This window comes from Meriones unguiculatus, chromosome 7 (genome assembly GCF_030254825.1).
Source record: "Meriones unguiculatus strain TT.TT164.6M chromosome 7, Bangor_MerUng_6.1, whole genome shotgun sequence".
Classification (NCBI taxonomy): Eukaryota; Metazoa; Chordata; class Mammalia; order Rodentia; family Muridae; genus Meriones; species Meriones unguiculatus.
This window is the reverse complement of record NC_083355.1, coordinates 48,944,056-48,961,645: the sequence shown is the minus strand read 5'-3', so window position 1 is coordinate 48,961,645 and position 17,590 is coordinate 48,944,056. Positions and strand designations below refer to the sequence as shown.

Below are 17,590 nucleotides of genomic sequence, written 5' to 3'. Positions count from 1 at the left end.
ATTGTAAATATTTGCTGCTCGATCCAGTGACTTTATAGGGTGTGTTAAAGACCTCTACTTCCTTGGCTACAGCATGGTTGAAGTTTATATTACACATGTTAGTGAGGACCTTATATTAGGATATCATTTAAATGACTGTTGTAAAATAAATAAGTAAACTGTCACATGATAGATTATAATATCTATTTTCTTTAGATGTCAGTCATTACATCTCATTTTCTTTTCAGAACAATCTTATTCTTATAAACACATATATTTGCAACAGTAACCATGTATTCATAAAATTACATACTCATGAATATGTATAGATATATTCACATAAATGTACATATATGTCTATACATAAATATTTTACATGAAAAGATACAGAAGAATTTGGGTTGTGACTGCCTAAGAAAAATAAATCAGAAAGATGGAATATTTACACAAAGAATTTGTGGAAGTACATTCTGTGGACAAAACAATTAAGTCTTCTTGTGAATTAATAACACTTAGAATTGTAAAGGAATGCTACCATGAGTAACATTTTGATATTTTCAAATTTGACCATATAATGAAGATGAGCAAGTAAGATGTTATTGACATGTTTTATAGTGAATTCTTACAGGTTTCAAATTCTTATATTTTGCAAATAATTAAGTCTCTTTAAATTATATTTAAGGGAGTTTCTCTTTTTCAGCTCTGTGTTATGACCAGTCTTCATTTGTAGCTGATTGGTACATGACTTTCTGATTCTTTGTCATTGACTCTGTTGCTGTTATCTGGATGTCTCATGTGCATAAGGACAGAGGAAGTAGATGCTTTAACCTTTACAGAGAGACACTATAAGGCACATCTCTTTCCAGAAGTTCTATCAGAGAAAATCTCACTCTTCATCTTATTGATTCAGTGTAGACATCATGAATATAAGAGATTGAGTCTCTAAAGTTCCAGGTTGAGTGTCTTTTTTTTTATCTGATCAATATAGTTGATGATAAATTTTACAAAAATAAAATACAGGAACCCGGTTAACATAGTGCTGACTAGGGCTAGGGTTTGCTTTTTATTTCTTTTTGTGGTATTTTAATTAGCTATTATGAAAATGATATGTTTTACAGAGTAATCATTACAATGAATAGATTGAAATTTCCATACTTTTAACATAAGCATCATGAAGAGCACTGCATAATTTTCCACAGAATACTAATTAATTAAAAGTTCCAATAAATTCATAGTTTTACATGCATTTAAGATGAATCATTGATTTTGAAGTGTACTCTATAGTAACTTTTGACTCTTCTGTTGGTAGATAAGGCAGTGCTTTGGTCAGTCAATGATGAGTTAAGATCTGGTCTTCATTTACATCCTGAATAGTTTAAAATGCATTTCAATATTCTGCTTCAAGAAGCTCATAGAGACTGATGAAAGCTGACCCTTCAAATATAGGCTATTGCTCTCATCTCACCCACATAGATGCTTTTATCTCCAATATTTTAAATGTGGTTATTTAAGTATAATTTAATTTATAATTTATCTCAGTTTCAACACTGTGTTATACAATTGTACTTTAAAAATATTATAATATTTTTTAAATTACAAAACAATAAAACACCAACTTTTATATGATAATTACAGAAACTTGAATGAGCTACTCTTTTCTCATCATTGCAGACTGACATGAACATGTAACTTTAACATCTTCTTGAGAATAATGTGAAACCAGAGCTTTGTCACTGAGTTCATACTCCTTGGACTTTCACAGAACTCATGTGTTGAGAATATATTGTGTGTTATATTTTTGTTTATCTACCTTGCAACTATTGGAGGCAACATGATAATTGTGGTGACCATCATCTACAGCCCTGCACTACTTGGTTCCCCCATGTACTTCTTCTTGATATTCCTGTCCTTACTGGATGCATGCACCTCTTCTACTGTAACACTTAAGAAGATTGTAGACTTCTTCTATGAGAGAAAGACCATTCCTTTGGCTGTTGCATGACACAACTGTTTGTTATCCACTTCTTCACTGGGATAGAAGTGATTGTCCTGTCAGCCATGGCCTATGACCGCTACGTGGCCATTTGCAAGCCTTTACATTACTCTTGCATAATGACTGGAAGGCTCTGTGGCATTTTGGTGATGGTATCCTGGGCAGGAGGCTTCTTGTATTCTATTATACAAATTATCTTCACTTTGCAGCTGCCCTTCTGTGGACCCCACATTATTGATCACTACATGAGTGACTTGTTCCCATTGCTGAAGCTTGCCTGCACTGAGCCACATCTATTTGTCATTTTGGTGTTTGCCAACAGTGGGTCTATATGCATCATAATCTTCTCTATTTTGGTTGTCTCTTATGGTGTCATCTTGTTCTCTTTGAGAGCTCACAGCTCTAAAGGGTGACACAAAGCTCTCTCCACCTGTGGATTCCACATTACAGTTGTCCTTTTGTTCTTTGTTCCATGCTTTTTAATATATGCACGACCTACATCTGCCTTCTCTTCTGAAAGAAAAAAAAATGCATTTGTTTTTTGCAGCCATCATAACACTACTTCTGAATCCTATGGTTTACACTTTCAGGAATAAGGAAATGAAGAATGCCATCAGGAAAATGTGGAAGAGATTGATAGTGGTTTCTCATGACTATTAAAATATTAGACTTAAAATGCTGGGGAGGATTATCAACATGGATTGCTGCAGCCATGAATCATCTGAAGGAATGGGCGGGCATGGGAGTGTTAGCAGGCCTTCTGGTGTTGGTCTCCTTGGTTTGCCTGTGGTATATATGCAAGATTAGAGTCTCACAACAGTGTGATGCAGCCATGATCATTCAGGCCTTTACAGCCATTGAAGCAGGACATTCTCCCCAAGCATGGTTGGATACCATAAAAGGTTAAAATGATACGCTCAGGATGCGAGGCTAAGCACTGCACTCAGGGTCAGCCGCTTTGGACCCAGAGAAAAGCATGTCTGATTGCATGCGGGTTGATGCCCCAGGTCCCGCCTCTGAGAAAAAGGTATCGGACGGGTCTGATGCTCTTTGGGTGGATGACACCTAAATGAACATCTGTGCAAAGTCCCAATTTATTTCTAATATCAGAGATCAGACCTCTACTCTTGCCTGATGCGTCTAAAACAAAAAGGGGGAACTGTAGAGAGCTGCGGAATGCTATGCCTTAAAGATGGAGCTGGTTTCTGCCTTCCACCTTCCCGATGGTGAGTGCTCTCTGTCACGAACAACTCCACATTTGGCTAAGGCCGAGGATCTGGCTTGCTTCCATGTATGTGGACCTATCTGCATTGCCCCCGTGGCACGCCTGGGTTGGCTACCCAGAGGCTATTTAAGCTGTGGGCTGGCTTTCCCCGGGGTCCGAGGATTGTTCAATGTTCCTGAATAAACTGCATTGAAAAAAAAAAAATGCTGGGGAAAACTGATTGGCCTGCTCTTTGATCACCTCCCTCCCCCTGAGGGGGGGAGCAGCCTTACCAGGCCACAGAAGAGGACAATGCAGCCACTCTTGATGAGACCTAACAGACTAGGATCAGAAGGAAGAAAAAGAAACCCTCCCCTATCAGTGGACAGGGGGAGAGACATGTGTGAAGAAAGGGGAGAAAGGAAGGTATTGGGTGGGGAGGAGGGAGAGAACTAGAGGGGGGATACAAAGTAAATAAAGTGTAATTAAAATGAAATTAAATTAAAATTAAAAACTGCTGGGGAAATTGACCATTGGGTAAAAGCATTTGCTGTGCAAACATAAGCTATTATTTTTGATTCCCGGAACCCATGTCAGAAGTCAGTCATGGTAGCATATTTTTAACCAAATACTGGTGAAGGGCTCCTCCCAAAACCAGCGATGCCAAGGTTCAGTGGACATATTCTCATAAGGAAATAAGGTAGAAATGATAAACACAGAGTCAGTCTCTTCATTTGTCTCTGCATGTATGTGGACAGGTAAACATACCATCCACACATACACACATATATGCAACACTAAATGTATATATGTGTGTGTGTGTGTGTTTGGGGCTGATTTTTTAGATTTGAGCAATGTAGACTTAGCCTTGGAGAAGACTCATTCTTCTGATTTTAATATTTTTACTTTGTATATACACAGAAAGATTATATTCAATAATTATCAATATGTATCAATAACCAATGAAATGTATATATTTTAGATCACTCTGTATTTTCCATATTTATTTACTTATTTATTTTGAGATAAGGTTTCTCTACATTGCTTCAGCAGTCCAAAAACTCATGTAGACCAGACTGTCCTTGAACTCACAGAGATTTGCTTGACTCTGCCTCCCAAGTGCTGCGATTAAAGAATTGTACCACCACACCCAGCAATATATATATTTATACACACACACACACACACACACACATATATATATATACATATATATAGCCTTGGCTATCCTGGACTCACTTTGTAGACCAGGTTGGCCTCAAACTCACAGAGAGCCACCTGCTCTGCCTCCCAGAGTGGTGGGATTATAGGCATGTGCCACCGTGCCTGCCTATATTTTCTAGTATTCAGGTTTTCATATGAAATATTTAGCAAATTTATTGAATATAACATACTTTCCCCTTTGAACCAAAAGCTCTAACAGGTCAGGAAAACTTTATATCCCATGGGAAATTCCAACTATCATGGCACTTTTATTTGTCAGAGTGAAGGGAATCATATGAAAGAAGGGGGAGTTAGTATGACCAGGAGAGGACAGGAGCTCCACAATGACCAAATATCCCAGGGCACAGGGGTCTTTTATGAGACTTTTACTCCAACCAAGGACCATGTATAGGTATAACCTAGAACCCCTGCTCATATGTAGCCCATGGTAGCTCACTATCCAATTGGGTACCCTAGTAAGGGAACAGGGACTATTTTTTATATGAACTCAATGGCTGGCTCTTTGACCTCCCCATGGGAGGAGCAGCCTTGCTTGGCCACAAAGGTGGACATTGCAGCCAGTCCTGAAGGAACCTGATAAGCTAGAGTCAGATGGAAGGGGAGGAGACCTCCCCTATCAGTGGACTTAGAAAAGGGCAGAGAGGAGATGAGGAAGGGAAGGTGGGATTGGGAGGGAATGAAGGAGCAGGCTACAGCTAGGATACAAAGTTATTAACTTGTAACTAATATTAAAAAAATAAAAAATCACTCTAGAATTATTAAATTTTCCACAACAGAAGACAATGATTGAAATAAAACTATGAAATAAAATACTGACTACCTTGACTAAAACATTCATTTTGTTTCATTATACATCACATTCAGGCATTATTTTATATTTCCTTGACTTCAGTTTTATAGATGTGGACTCTTCTATTGCTATGAGAGGAGAACAAAAATTAGTTTTTAGCTGTGAGATAAAAACTGTATGTCATTTACCTAATTTTTATTCACACTAGTTTAAAGATAAGAACTTGGTCAGCTTCTCTTACCCTGTCCTGAAACACATGTAAACTCACAGAAACTGTGACACAGAGAGATTCAAACAGAGCCTTTACTGAAAATGAGAAATGGACACTAAGCCCCAAGCCCAGTCAAGAAGCAGTTTAGAGTTGATACCTGCTAGAAATAAAAAAAGAGTTTTCCTCAATGAAGTGTTACTGGTTATGCTACCCATACCCCCCAGCAGGACTCATGCTCAAGAGTAGTTTGACAACATAAGATGGAACCCAAGTGTTTTGGTGGACTTGTTGTTTTGTTTTGCCATTTTCTATTTTACATTTGAAAAATTTTTCTTTTATTTTGATTTATAGAATTATCATTTCTTCCTCCCTGTTCTATACTTCAAACACTCCAATACATTCCTATATGCTGTCTTTCAAATTCCTGATTGATTTTTTCACTGATTGCCATTACATGGATATACATCCATATTCCTAAACATAACATGCTCAGTTTAAATAATTTTGCGTGTATATATGTTTTAAGAGGGCAATACTTGGTATTAGACAACAGTTCATGAAATATTCTCTGTGGAAGACTATTTTTCCTACTCTTAGCATTTTGTATTTGCTTGTGGTTCTATGTGTAGTCTTTCCCACACCCACTTTAGCATATCTATTGTGGTGTCTTTGGTTAGCTCATGTATTGGTGGTCATGTTGGCGTGATTTTACGGGTGTATATTCTGACATTACTGTGATTCACAGCCTCACAACAAATTCCCTGTTCTTCCGGCTCTTACATTCTTTCCGGCCCATCTTTTACATTGTTCCCTATAACCTAGGTATATAAATGTATGCATAATTTGTCTTTCAATATGGTTTCAAATTCTAGAGTCCCATTCCTAAGCCTACCATGTCCTCCCAATGATTCTAGCTCTTTTAGCCTGCCCACATGAATGGCTCTCTTCCACTCTCCTTCTTGGCTTTTTGCAGCCAGTCTACACTATTCTAAGCCAAGATCTCTCTCTATCTCTTCCTCTATCGTCTCAGATTTTATTATCACAGCTTGGCCTCATTCAGTAGCTAGAACTTAGTGAATCTGATTTCCAAATTCTCACTGAAATGGACACATAATTACAAAATGTCATATGTCTAAACTTGCTCTGCTCTACGCTCACAAGTTTCTCATCTCTAAGTTTCTACTTCTTTCTTTAAAAAAATCTTTTATCTCTGATTTTTCTGCACTCTGATCACAAAAGTAGAATAAAAAATCTTAATATTGTGTTGCAAACTCTTGTATTTTATTTTAATTTTTATTATTATCATATTTTACAATTTATTAAATTTGTACTCCGGTTATGGCCCCCTCCCTCATCTCCTCCCAATCTCACCTTGCCTTCCATCTCTCCCCTTATGCCCCTCACTTAGTCCACTGATAGGGGAGGTCCTCCTCCCCTTCTATTTGACCCTAGCCTATCAGGATTCATCAGGATTGGTTGTATTGTCTTCCTCTGTGGCTTGACAAGCTGAGGAATGGATACAGAAATTATGGCACATTTATACAATGGAATATTACTCAGCAATAAAAAGCAAGGAAATTATGAAATTTACGGGTAAATGGTAGGAACTGGAAAAGATCATCCTGAGTGAGGTATCACAGAAGCAGAAAGACATACAGGGGAAATACTTACTCATAAGTGGATATTAGACATATAATATATGATAAATATACTAAAATCTGTACACCTAAAGAAACTAATCAAGACAGAGGATGCCAAGCCAGTTAAAATACTCAGTACCCATTCAGAAAGGCAAAGAGGATGGATATCAGAAGAAGGAGAAAACAGGGAACAGGACAAGAGCCTGACACAGAGGGCCTCTAAAGAGCTCTACCCTGCAGGGTATCAAAGCAGATGATGGTACTTATGCCCAACTTTTGGACAAAGTGCAGGGAATCTTATGAAAGAACTGGGAAATAGTAAGTCCTCGAGAGGACAGGAGCTCCACAAGGAGAGCAACAAAACCAAAATATATGGGCACAGGAGTCTTTTCTGAGAGTGATAATCCAACCAATGACCACTGATGGAGATAACCTAGAACCCCTGCACAGACGTAGCCCATGACAGTTCAGTGTCCAAGTGGGTTCCATAGTAATGGGAACAGGGACTGTTTCTGACATGAACTGATTGTCCTGCTCTTTGATCACCTCCCCCTGAGGGGGGAGCAGCCTTACCAGCCACAGAGGAAGACAATGTAGCCGCTCCTGATGAGACCTGATAGACTAGGATCAGAAGGAAGGAGAGGAAGACCTTCCCTATCAGTGGACTTGGGGAGGGGCATGTGTGGAGAAGTGGGAGAGAGGGTGGAACTAGGAGGGAAGAGGGAGGAGTTTATGAGGGATACAAAGTGAATAAACTGTAATTAGTAAAAATTAAAATGTAAAATAAAATAAAAAACAATAATAATAATTTTTATATTAATCACAGATTCTTTACTTTGTATCCCAACCATAGCCCCCTTTCTCATTCCCTCACAATCACACCCTCCCTAATCTCCTCCCTGCCCCTTTCCAAGTCCACTGTTAGGGGAGGTCCTCCTCCCCTTCCATCTGACCCTAGCATATCAGGTATCTTCAGGACTGGCTGCTATGTCCTCCTCTGTGGCCTAACAAGGCTCCTCCTCCCTCAGGTGTGTGTGTGTGTGTGTGTGTGTGTGTGTGTGTGTGTGTGTGTGTGTGTATGTGTGTCAAAGAGCCAATCATTGAGTTCATGTCAGAAATAGTACCTGTTCCCCTTACTAGGGAAAAACAGTTGGATACTCATCTACCATGGGCTCATCTGAACAGGGGTTCTAGGTTATATCCATACATGGTCTGTGGTTAGTGAAACAGTCTCATAAAATATCCCTGTGCCCTGATATATTTGGTCCTTGTGGTGTTCCTGTCTTCTCCTGGTCATACTAACTCCCCCTTCTTTCATATGATTCCCTGCACTCTGCCGAAGGTTTGGCTATGAGTCTCAGCATCTGCTTTGATACACAGCTAGGTCGAGTCTTTCAGAGGCCCTCTGTGGTAGGCTCCTGTCCTGTTACTGTTTTCTCCTATTTCCTATGTCCATCCCATTTCTCTTTCTGAGTGAGGATTGATCATCTTACCCAGGGTCCTCTTTCTTATTGATCTTTAGGAGTACATATTTTAGTATGTTTATCTTATATTATAGGTCTAGTACCCACTTAAAAGTGAGTATATATCATGTGTGTCTTTCTGCTCCGGGGATACCTCACTCAGGATGATATTTTCTAGATCCCACCATTTGCCTGCAAATTTCATGATTCCCTTGTTTTTAATTGCTGAGTAGTATTCCATTGTATAAAAGTACCACAATTCCTATATCCATTTTTCAACTTATTGACATCTGGGTTGTTTCCAGGTTTTGGCTATTACAAATAAAGCTGCTACAAACATGGTTGAGCAAATGTCTTTACTGTGTACTTAAGCATATTTTGGATATATGGTAGGAGTGATATAGCTGGATCTTGAGTAAGCAGTATTCCTAATTATCTGTACCTCATTATTTAAATGTATTACTTGGTTTGTTAGTGTTTAACTTCTTGAGTTCTTTTTTTCTTTTTTTTAATTTAATTTAATTTTTTTATTATTAGTTACATGTTATTAACTCTGCATCCCAGCTGTATCCCACTCCCTTATTCCCTCCTAATCCCACCCTCCCTCCCTCATCTCCTCCCTGCCCCTTCCAAGTCCACTGATTGGGGAGGACCTCCTCCCCTTTCATCTGACCGTGTTTTATCAGGTATCTTCAGGACTAGCTGCAAAGTCCTCCTCTGTGGCCTAACAGTATTTCTCCTCCCTTGGGGGGGTGGGGAGGTCAAAGAGCCAGCCATTGAGTTCCTGTCAGAAATAGTCCTTGTTCCCCTTACTATGGGAAACTAATTGTTACCTAGCTACCACGGGCTACAGCCAAACAGAGGTTCTAGGTTATATCCATACATGGTCCTTGGTGGAGTGTCAATCTCAGAAAAGATCCATGTGCCCTGATATATTTGGTCCTTGTGGAGCTCCTATCCTTTCCATATCATACTAACTTCCCTTCTTTCATATGATTCCCTGTACTCTGCCAAAGGTTTGGTTATGAGTCTTAGTATCTTCTTTGAAACACTGCTAGGTAGAATCTTTCAGATGCCTTCTGCGGTAGACTCCTGTCATACGTCCAAATGCACATATCATTTGTCTTTCTAAGTGAGGATTGATCATCTTACCTCGTGTCTGCTTTCTTGTTTATCTCCTTTAGGTGTATAGACTTCATTATGTTTATTATATTTTGTAGGTCTACATAAGCGAGTATATACCATGTTTGTTTTTCTCCTTCTGGGTTACTTCACTCAGAATGATCTTTTCTAGATCCCACCATTTGCCTGCAAATTTCATGATTTCCTCATTTTTGATTGCTGAGTAGTATTCCATTGTTTAAAAATACCACAATTTCTGTATCCATTCCTCTGCTGTTGGACATCTGGGTTGTTTCCAGGTTGTGGCTATTACAAATAAAGCTGCTACAAATATGGTTGAGCAAATTTCCTTGTTGTGTACTTGTGCAAATTTTGGGTATGTACCTAGCAGTGGTAGAGCTGGGTCTTGAGGAAGCACTATTCCTAATTGTCTAAGAAAGTGTGAGAATGACTTCCAAAGTGGTTGTACCAGTTTACATTACCACCAGCAACGGAGGAGGGTTCCCCTTTCTCCACAACCTCTCCAGCATGTGTTGTCACTTGTCACTTGAGTTTTTCATCTTGGCCATTCTGATGGGTGTGAGGTGAAATCTCAGGGTCGTTTTGATTTTCATTTCCCTAATGGCTAATGAGGTTGAGCATTTCCTTCTTTTTTTTCTATTTAAAATATTATTTTAGGTGTGGTAGCCTTTAATTACAACACTGGGGAAGGTGAAGCCATCCTGGTTTACCTGGTGAGTTTTGTCTATGTAAGGCTACATAGAAACACCCTGTCTCATAACAAAAACAGTGATGACAACAACAAGAACCAGAAAACCCAACAAACACAACAGCAACAAAGGGTTTTATGGCTTTCCTGAGAAAAGAAAGTTATACTTATGAATTATATCTATATCTTAGAGTATTAAGTTCTTTAAAAAATTTTTCATTATTAAATATGCTTTATTCACTTTGTATCCCCCCTTTGGTTCCCTCCCTCCTTCCCTCTCAATTCCTCCATTCCTCCACCCTCTGCATGCATGCCCCTCCCCAAGTCCACTGATAGGGGAGGTCTTCTTTTCCTTCCTTCCTATCCTAGTCAATTAGGTCTCATCAGGAATGGCTGCCTTGTCTTCTTGTGTGGCCTGGTAATGCTGCTTCTCCCTCAGGGGGAGGTAATTAAAGAGCAGGCCAATCAGTTCATGTCAGAGACAGTCCCTGTTCCTATTACAATGGAACCCACTTGGATACTGAACTGCCATGAGCTACATCTGTGCAGGGGGTCATAGGTTTAGAAGACCCTGAGATAAATCCACACACTTATGGACACCTGATTTTTGACAAAGATGCCAAAACTATTCAATGGAAAAAAGACAGCATCTTCAACGATTGGTGCTGGTCTAACTGGATATCTACATGTAGAAAAATGCAAATAGATCCATACTTATCGCCCTGCACAAAACTAAAGTCCAAGTGGATCAAATACCTCAACATAAAACCAGACACACTAGACCTGTTAGAAGAAAAAGTGGGGAAGAGCCTTGAACTCATTGGCACAGGAGACAACTTCCTGAACAGAACACCAACAGCACAGGCTCTAAGAACAACAATCAATAAATGACACTTCATGAAACTGAAAATTGTCTGTAAAGCAAAGGACACTGTCGTCAGAACAAAATGACAGCCTACAGATTGGGAAAGGATCTTCACCAACCCTATATCTGACAGAGGACTAATATCCAGTATATATAAAGAACTAAAGAAGCTGAAAAGCAACAAACCCAGTAATCCAATTAAAAAACGGGGTACAGAGCTAAACAGAGAATTCTCTGCAGAGGAATATCGAATGGCAGAGAAACACTGAAAGAAATGCTCAGCCTCATTAGCCATAAGGAAAATGCAAATCAAAACGACCCTAAAATTTCACCTTACACCCATCAGAATGGCTAAGATCAAAAACTCAAGAACATTTCTTTAAGTGGACATCCAGTTGGAGTATCACCATTTGTTGAAGTTGTTGTCTTTTTCCATTGAATGGTTTTGTGTTCTTTATTGAAAATCTAGTATTCATGGGAGTTTGGGTTCATTTTTAGGTCTTCTATTTGGTTCCACTGATCTACTCTTCTGCTTCTATGCCAATACCACGCTGTTGTTATTACTATTGCTCTGCAGTACAGTTTGAGATCAGAGATGGAGATTTCTCCAGATGATCTCTTGTTGGACAAGATCGTTTTGTAAATTCTGGGGTTTTGTTTCTCCATATGACACACATGATATATACTCACTTACATAGTCCAATAAGATAGGATAAACATATTAAAATCTGTACACCTAAAGAAGATCAACAAGAACAAGGACCCTGGGTAAGATATTCAAACCTCACTTAGAAAGACAAATATGTTCTTTATATATTTTTAGATGTCAGCCCTTGGTCAGATATATGGTTAGTGAAGATCCTTTCCCCATCTGTAGGTTTACGTTTTCTTCTGAGGACAGTGTCCTTTGCTTTACAAAACCCTGTTACTTTCATGAGGTCCCATTTATTGATTATTGATGATAATTTTACCTACTTTGTCAAAATCAAGTACTCATAGGTATGTGGGTTTATTTGTGGATCTTTGATTCAATTCCATTGATCCACGATTCTGTTTCTTTGCCAGTATCATTCAGCTTTTATTACCGTTGCCCTATAGTACAGCTTGAGATCAGAGATAGTTGGTGAAGAAACTTTCCCAGTCTGTAGGCTGTCGTTTTGTTCTGATGACAGTGTCCTTTGCTTTACTGAAGCTTCGGTTTCATGAGGTTACTGTGCTGTTGAATAGCACCTTGAGCACTCCTGACCTAGTCTGACTTTGGAAGCTAAGCAGTGTCAGGCCTAGTTAGTACTTGGATGGAAGGAATCCAAATTATTTGTATACAATGATTGCTAGATTTTTCATGACAAGAAAATCAGGGAGGAGCAGCCCTGCTAGGTCACAGAGGAGGACTTTTCAGCCAGGCCTGAAGATACCTGATAAGCTATGGTCAAATGAAAGGGAAAGAGGTCCTCCCTTATCCATGGACTTAGAAAGGGGCAAGGAGAAGATGAGAGAGGGAAGGTGGGATTGGGAGGGAATGAAGGATCAGGCTATACCTGGGATACAAAGTTAATAAACTGTAACTAATATTAAATTTAAAAAAAGGAGAAAATCAACTTTTGCAGCCAGCTGCTGTTGAACATGCCTGCAATCCCAGCACTTGGAGAGGCAGAGGCAGAGGCAGGCTGATCTCTGTGAGATCAAGGCCAGCCTGGTCTACAGAGCAAGTTTAAAACAGCCAAGGCTACACAGAGAAACCTTGTCTTGAAAAATATCAGCTTTTATTTTACTTAGTACACAGCATTATACTTAAATTCTGCACAGAGTTCCTGCATTCCATCTGTTATATATGCTTTATTTCTGAGAATGATACTTTATTAAAGATAAGCATCTCTATCTCAATACTTTAAACTTGACTTTGGATGAGAATAAAAGTCTTATAAAAATTTATTCAGTGAAAAAAAATATGCTATTTTATTCCTTGGGTACTCCTGGGGCCATAAGTTATACAAGTCCTCAGGGAGCTAGGAATAGGTCTCACAAGTGTATTGCCTCTCAAGAAACCCTCATTAATTTTCATTCACTATTAAACTGAAATTTTGGCTGTTTTCATTTCATTTTTATGGTTAAAACATGAGACAACCTCAGAGAAACATTATAAAATTCCCTTCCTACTCTGTGAGAGTACTTTTCTTTATTACAAGTAGGAGGAAGCATTGGATGCAGTGTTTTGGTCACCAGTGAACAGACTGCACTCAGAAAACAGCAAGGCTGTCTTCATGTTTCTTTTCATACAACTGACATATGGTTAAAAATATAAGGTACATTTTTACATTTTCAGAGATGCTTTTAATTTTGATAAAGTAAGTTATAGTTTTGGTGTTGTCACAAAACTTTGTGTTTAATTCAAAGACTGATTTTTCACTTCATAAATGTGTTTTGAGAGAGTTACATATTCTCTAAAGATCAGATTTATTACCTTAAATGGGGAATTTTATATGAAAATTAGAGCACATAGAAGTCAATAAAATAATACATGTAGAACCGAGAAAATAGCACTTAAAAGTAAGAACTACTCAAGTCTTCATAAAAAATATTTTCAGATTATAAATTCTTTTTCCCCCATCCCTCCCTTCCTGACCCTACCTTTACCACTTCTTTCTTTTTCTCCTTCTCCTCATTTCCCCTCCCTTCATTCCCCTCCTCCTTTTCCTCCTCTTAATCTTCTTTTCTTTCTCCTCAGTCTCCTTTTTTTCCACCTCCTTCTCTGCTTTCCATCTTCCTGGACATTTCCTACTTCCCTCCTTTCCTGTCTTCTTTTGATCATGTATTTCTTCAAGTTTAATGTAACCAATCACCATTTCACATTTTCACTTTTGTGGTGAAACCAAGTAATGTATAAAGGTACCAGATGTGTTTTCTATTATCCCTGCAATCATTTATTACTTGTTTTTTTTCCCCCTAAATACATGATCATTTATGTATGAATATACTTACCATTCTGACACTTGGATGCATAGGTAGTATGCTTCAAGGTTTTGTAAAGAATGCTGATTTAGGTTTATGGAAAAATTGATGTGCTATTAAACTCTATGTAATAATGAAAATGAATATTAAAATAATATATGCTGTATCTACAACTAACACTAAAACATGACACAAAGAAGGACACTATAGTCAAATTTACTTATGTTACAAAGCAAACAGGCTTCTGATATATGGCTACTTAAGTTTTTCCCCTTAGTGTTAGGTTTTGAGCTCAGAACCTTTCAGGAAATTCTAAATTGAAGCTTTGAACTGTTTTTGTGTTTTTAATCTTGGCTTGATCACTCTTCCCAAAATGAGCTGATTCAACAAGTCATCAATGAGGAGTTTCTAAATCCATGAGGAAGGAGAGGAGAAGAAACAGAAAAAAGAGCTTTCTCCGACATTTCAAAAATACTAAGATAAGGAAGTTGAGGCATTTAGGGACATTAGCGGAGAACAAAAGAGGATTACTTATCTTTGGAGAGCATATTCCCAGAGAGCTGTATAAAGAAATTTCTACTGAGACACAACATGAAATAGATCTTTTATTGGTAGCTAGTAATCTTAAATGAAAAGATGTTAGATTTATGGATCAATTAAGAACAATCAATTTAAGAACAATTTAAAGTCAGGTTTTAATCCATTTATTATTTATAATATTTATTTTTTAAATACATTTTTAAAAAACAACCTAGAAAAAACAGCCTTTCTGCTCATCCCTTTTACAGTTTTTAATTTTACAGACATTTTTATATTATCAAAGAAATTCTGTTCTTTGTAGATATACTGATGCTAAAATTAGCTTTTGTACTAAAATAGTGGGCTATACGGATACTTGAGAAAAGGGAGGTACAAAATTCCCAAAGTTAACTGCTCAGTGAGATGCCTAGTGACATCCTGTATAACTCAAGAATTTTTAAGTGTATTGCAGTTAGAAAAGAAACTCATGCTGAGTAGTATTCCATTGTGTAAATGTGCCACAAATTCTAAATCCATTTCTCAATCGAGGGTAATCTGGGTTGTTTCCAGATTTTGGTTATTATGAATAAAGCTGCTATGCACATGGTTGAGCAAATATCCTTGTATACTTGAGCATATTTTGTATATATGCCTAGGAGTGGCATAGCTGTATCTTGAGGTAGCACTATGCCTAGTAGTCTGAGAAAGTGCCAGATTGATTTCTAAAGTGGTTGTACAACGTTGCATTCACACCAGTAATGGAGGAGGGTCTCCCTTTCTCCACAACCTCTCCAGCAGGCTTCATTCCTTGAGTTTTTGATCTTAGCAATTCTGATGGGTATGAGGTGGAATCTCAGGGTCATTATATTTGCATTTCCCTGATGACTAAGCACATTGAGCATTTGTTTAAGTGTTTCCCTATTTGATATTCCTCCATTGAGGAATATCTCTGTTTAGCTCTGTACCTCATTTTTTAATTGTATTACTTGACTTGTTGCTGTTTAACTTTTTGAGTTCTTTATATATTCCAGATATTAGCCCTCTGTAAGATAAAGGGTTGGTGAAGATCTTTCTCAGTCTGTAGGCTATGGTTTTGTCCTGATGACACTGCCCTTTGCTTTAAAGAAGCTTCTCAGTTTCACGAGGTACCATTTATTGATTGTTGATCTTAGAGACTGTGCTGTTGATATTGTGTTCAGGAAGATTGCTTCTCTGCCAATGAGTTCAAGGTTCTTCCCGACTTTTTCTACTCAGCAATTTTAAACAAGAAAATCATGGAATTTGCAGGCAAATGGTGGGAACTAAAAAAGATCATCCTGAGTGAGATAACCCAGAAGCAGGAAGACAAACATGGTATATACTCACTTATAAGCAGATATTAGACATATGATATAGCATAAACATACTAAAATCTGTACACCTAAAGAAACTAATCTTGAAGGAGGACTCTGGCTAAGATGCTCAATCCTCCTTCAGAAAGGCAAACCAAATAGACACCTCAATTGGAAGAAAACAAGGAACAGGACAGGAGCCTACCACAGAGGGCCTCTGAAAGACTCTACCAGCAGGGTATCAAAGCAGATGCTGTGACTCACAGCCAAACTTTGGGCAGAGTGCAGGGAATCTTATGAAAGAAGGGGGAGAAGACACTAAGACCTGGAGGAACAGCCAGTGCTCTTAACCCCTGAGACAAGTCTGGGCACAGGGATCTTTTCTGAGACTGATTTCCAACCAAGAACCATACATGGAGATAACCTAGAACCCCTGCACAGATGTAGCCCATGGCAGCCCAGTATCCAAGTAGGTTCCCCAGTAAGGGGAACAGGGACTGTCTCTGACATGAACCCAGTGGCCTGCCCCTTGATAACTTCTTCCTCGTGGGGTGACTTAACCAACACACAGAGTAGAGGATCCAGGAAGTCCTGATGGGACTTTATAAACTAGGGTTAAGAGTACTTCCCTTATAAGTGGACTAGGGAAGAAGGATAACGGAGGAAAAGAGTGGGAGGGTGGGATCAGAAGGAGTTGAAGGAGGGGGCTGCAACTGGTATAAAAAGTGAATAAATTGTAAATAATAATAAATTATAATAAAAAAGAAGAAATATCATTTGATAATTGTGGTAGTCTTGTTTACATATCATATCATTAATGAATGTGTTACATGTTTCCTCCCCTTTCAGTATTTCTGACACTATGATATATTCTATTAGAAACCTTTCTTATCTCATTTTATTATAAAAATAGAATTTTGGGGTTATTTAGCTGTTTCAAAGATATAAACATATTTAAGATTCTGTAATTGGTTTCTAATATATATTTTGAAAGAATTGCATGAACAAATGAATATTTTAAAACGTGATTGTAAAAGATTATTTTAATTCAAGTGATTGAATTCCCTTCTTTTGGGTTCACAAGCATTGTTTAAAATAATGTGTATGATAAAATATTCACAAATTTATTTTGATTTATAGCTTATGGTATACAATGATAAAATCTATGAAGTGGACTTTGTGTGGTGGAACATGATTTTAATTCCACTACTTTGGAGGTATCACGAGTTCAAATTCATTCAAGGATACCTGGTGAATTTGAGTCTGGCCTGGGCCAGATATTGTTTATCTTGGAACCTATCAGTGAGGGCTTTATTTTTCACAAGATCGTCTTTATATTCTACTACTAATTATTAAGAATATTAGGTCTTTTTGCTTCTGGGACAACTCACTCAGGATGATCCTTTCCAGATCCCACCATTTACCTGCAAATTTCATGATTTCCTTATTTTTCATTGCTGAGTAATATTCCATTGTGTAGATGTACCACAATTTCTGCATCCATTCTTCAGTTGAGGGGCATCTGGGTTGTTTCCAGCTTCTGGCTATTACAAATAAAGCTGCTACAAACATGGTTGAGCAAATGTCCTTT

At 38.1% G+C, this 17,590-nt stretch overlaps 1 pseudogene; it reads left to right on the top strand.

Moving 5' to 3' along the window:
• Positions 1-1,690: 1,690 nt before the first annotated feature.
• On the top strand, positions 1,691-2,632 carry LOC110543923 (olfactory receptor 4C15-like; annotated as a pseudogene).
• Positions 2,633-17,590: the final 14,958 nt, after the last annotated feature.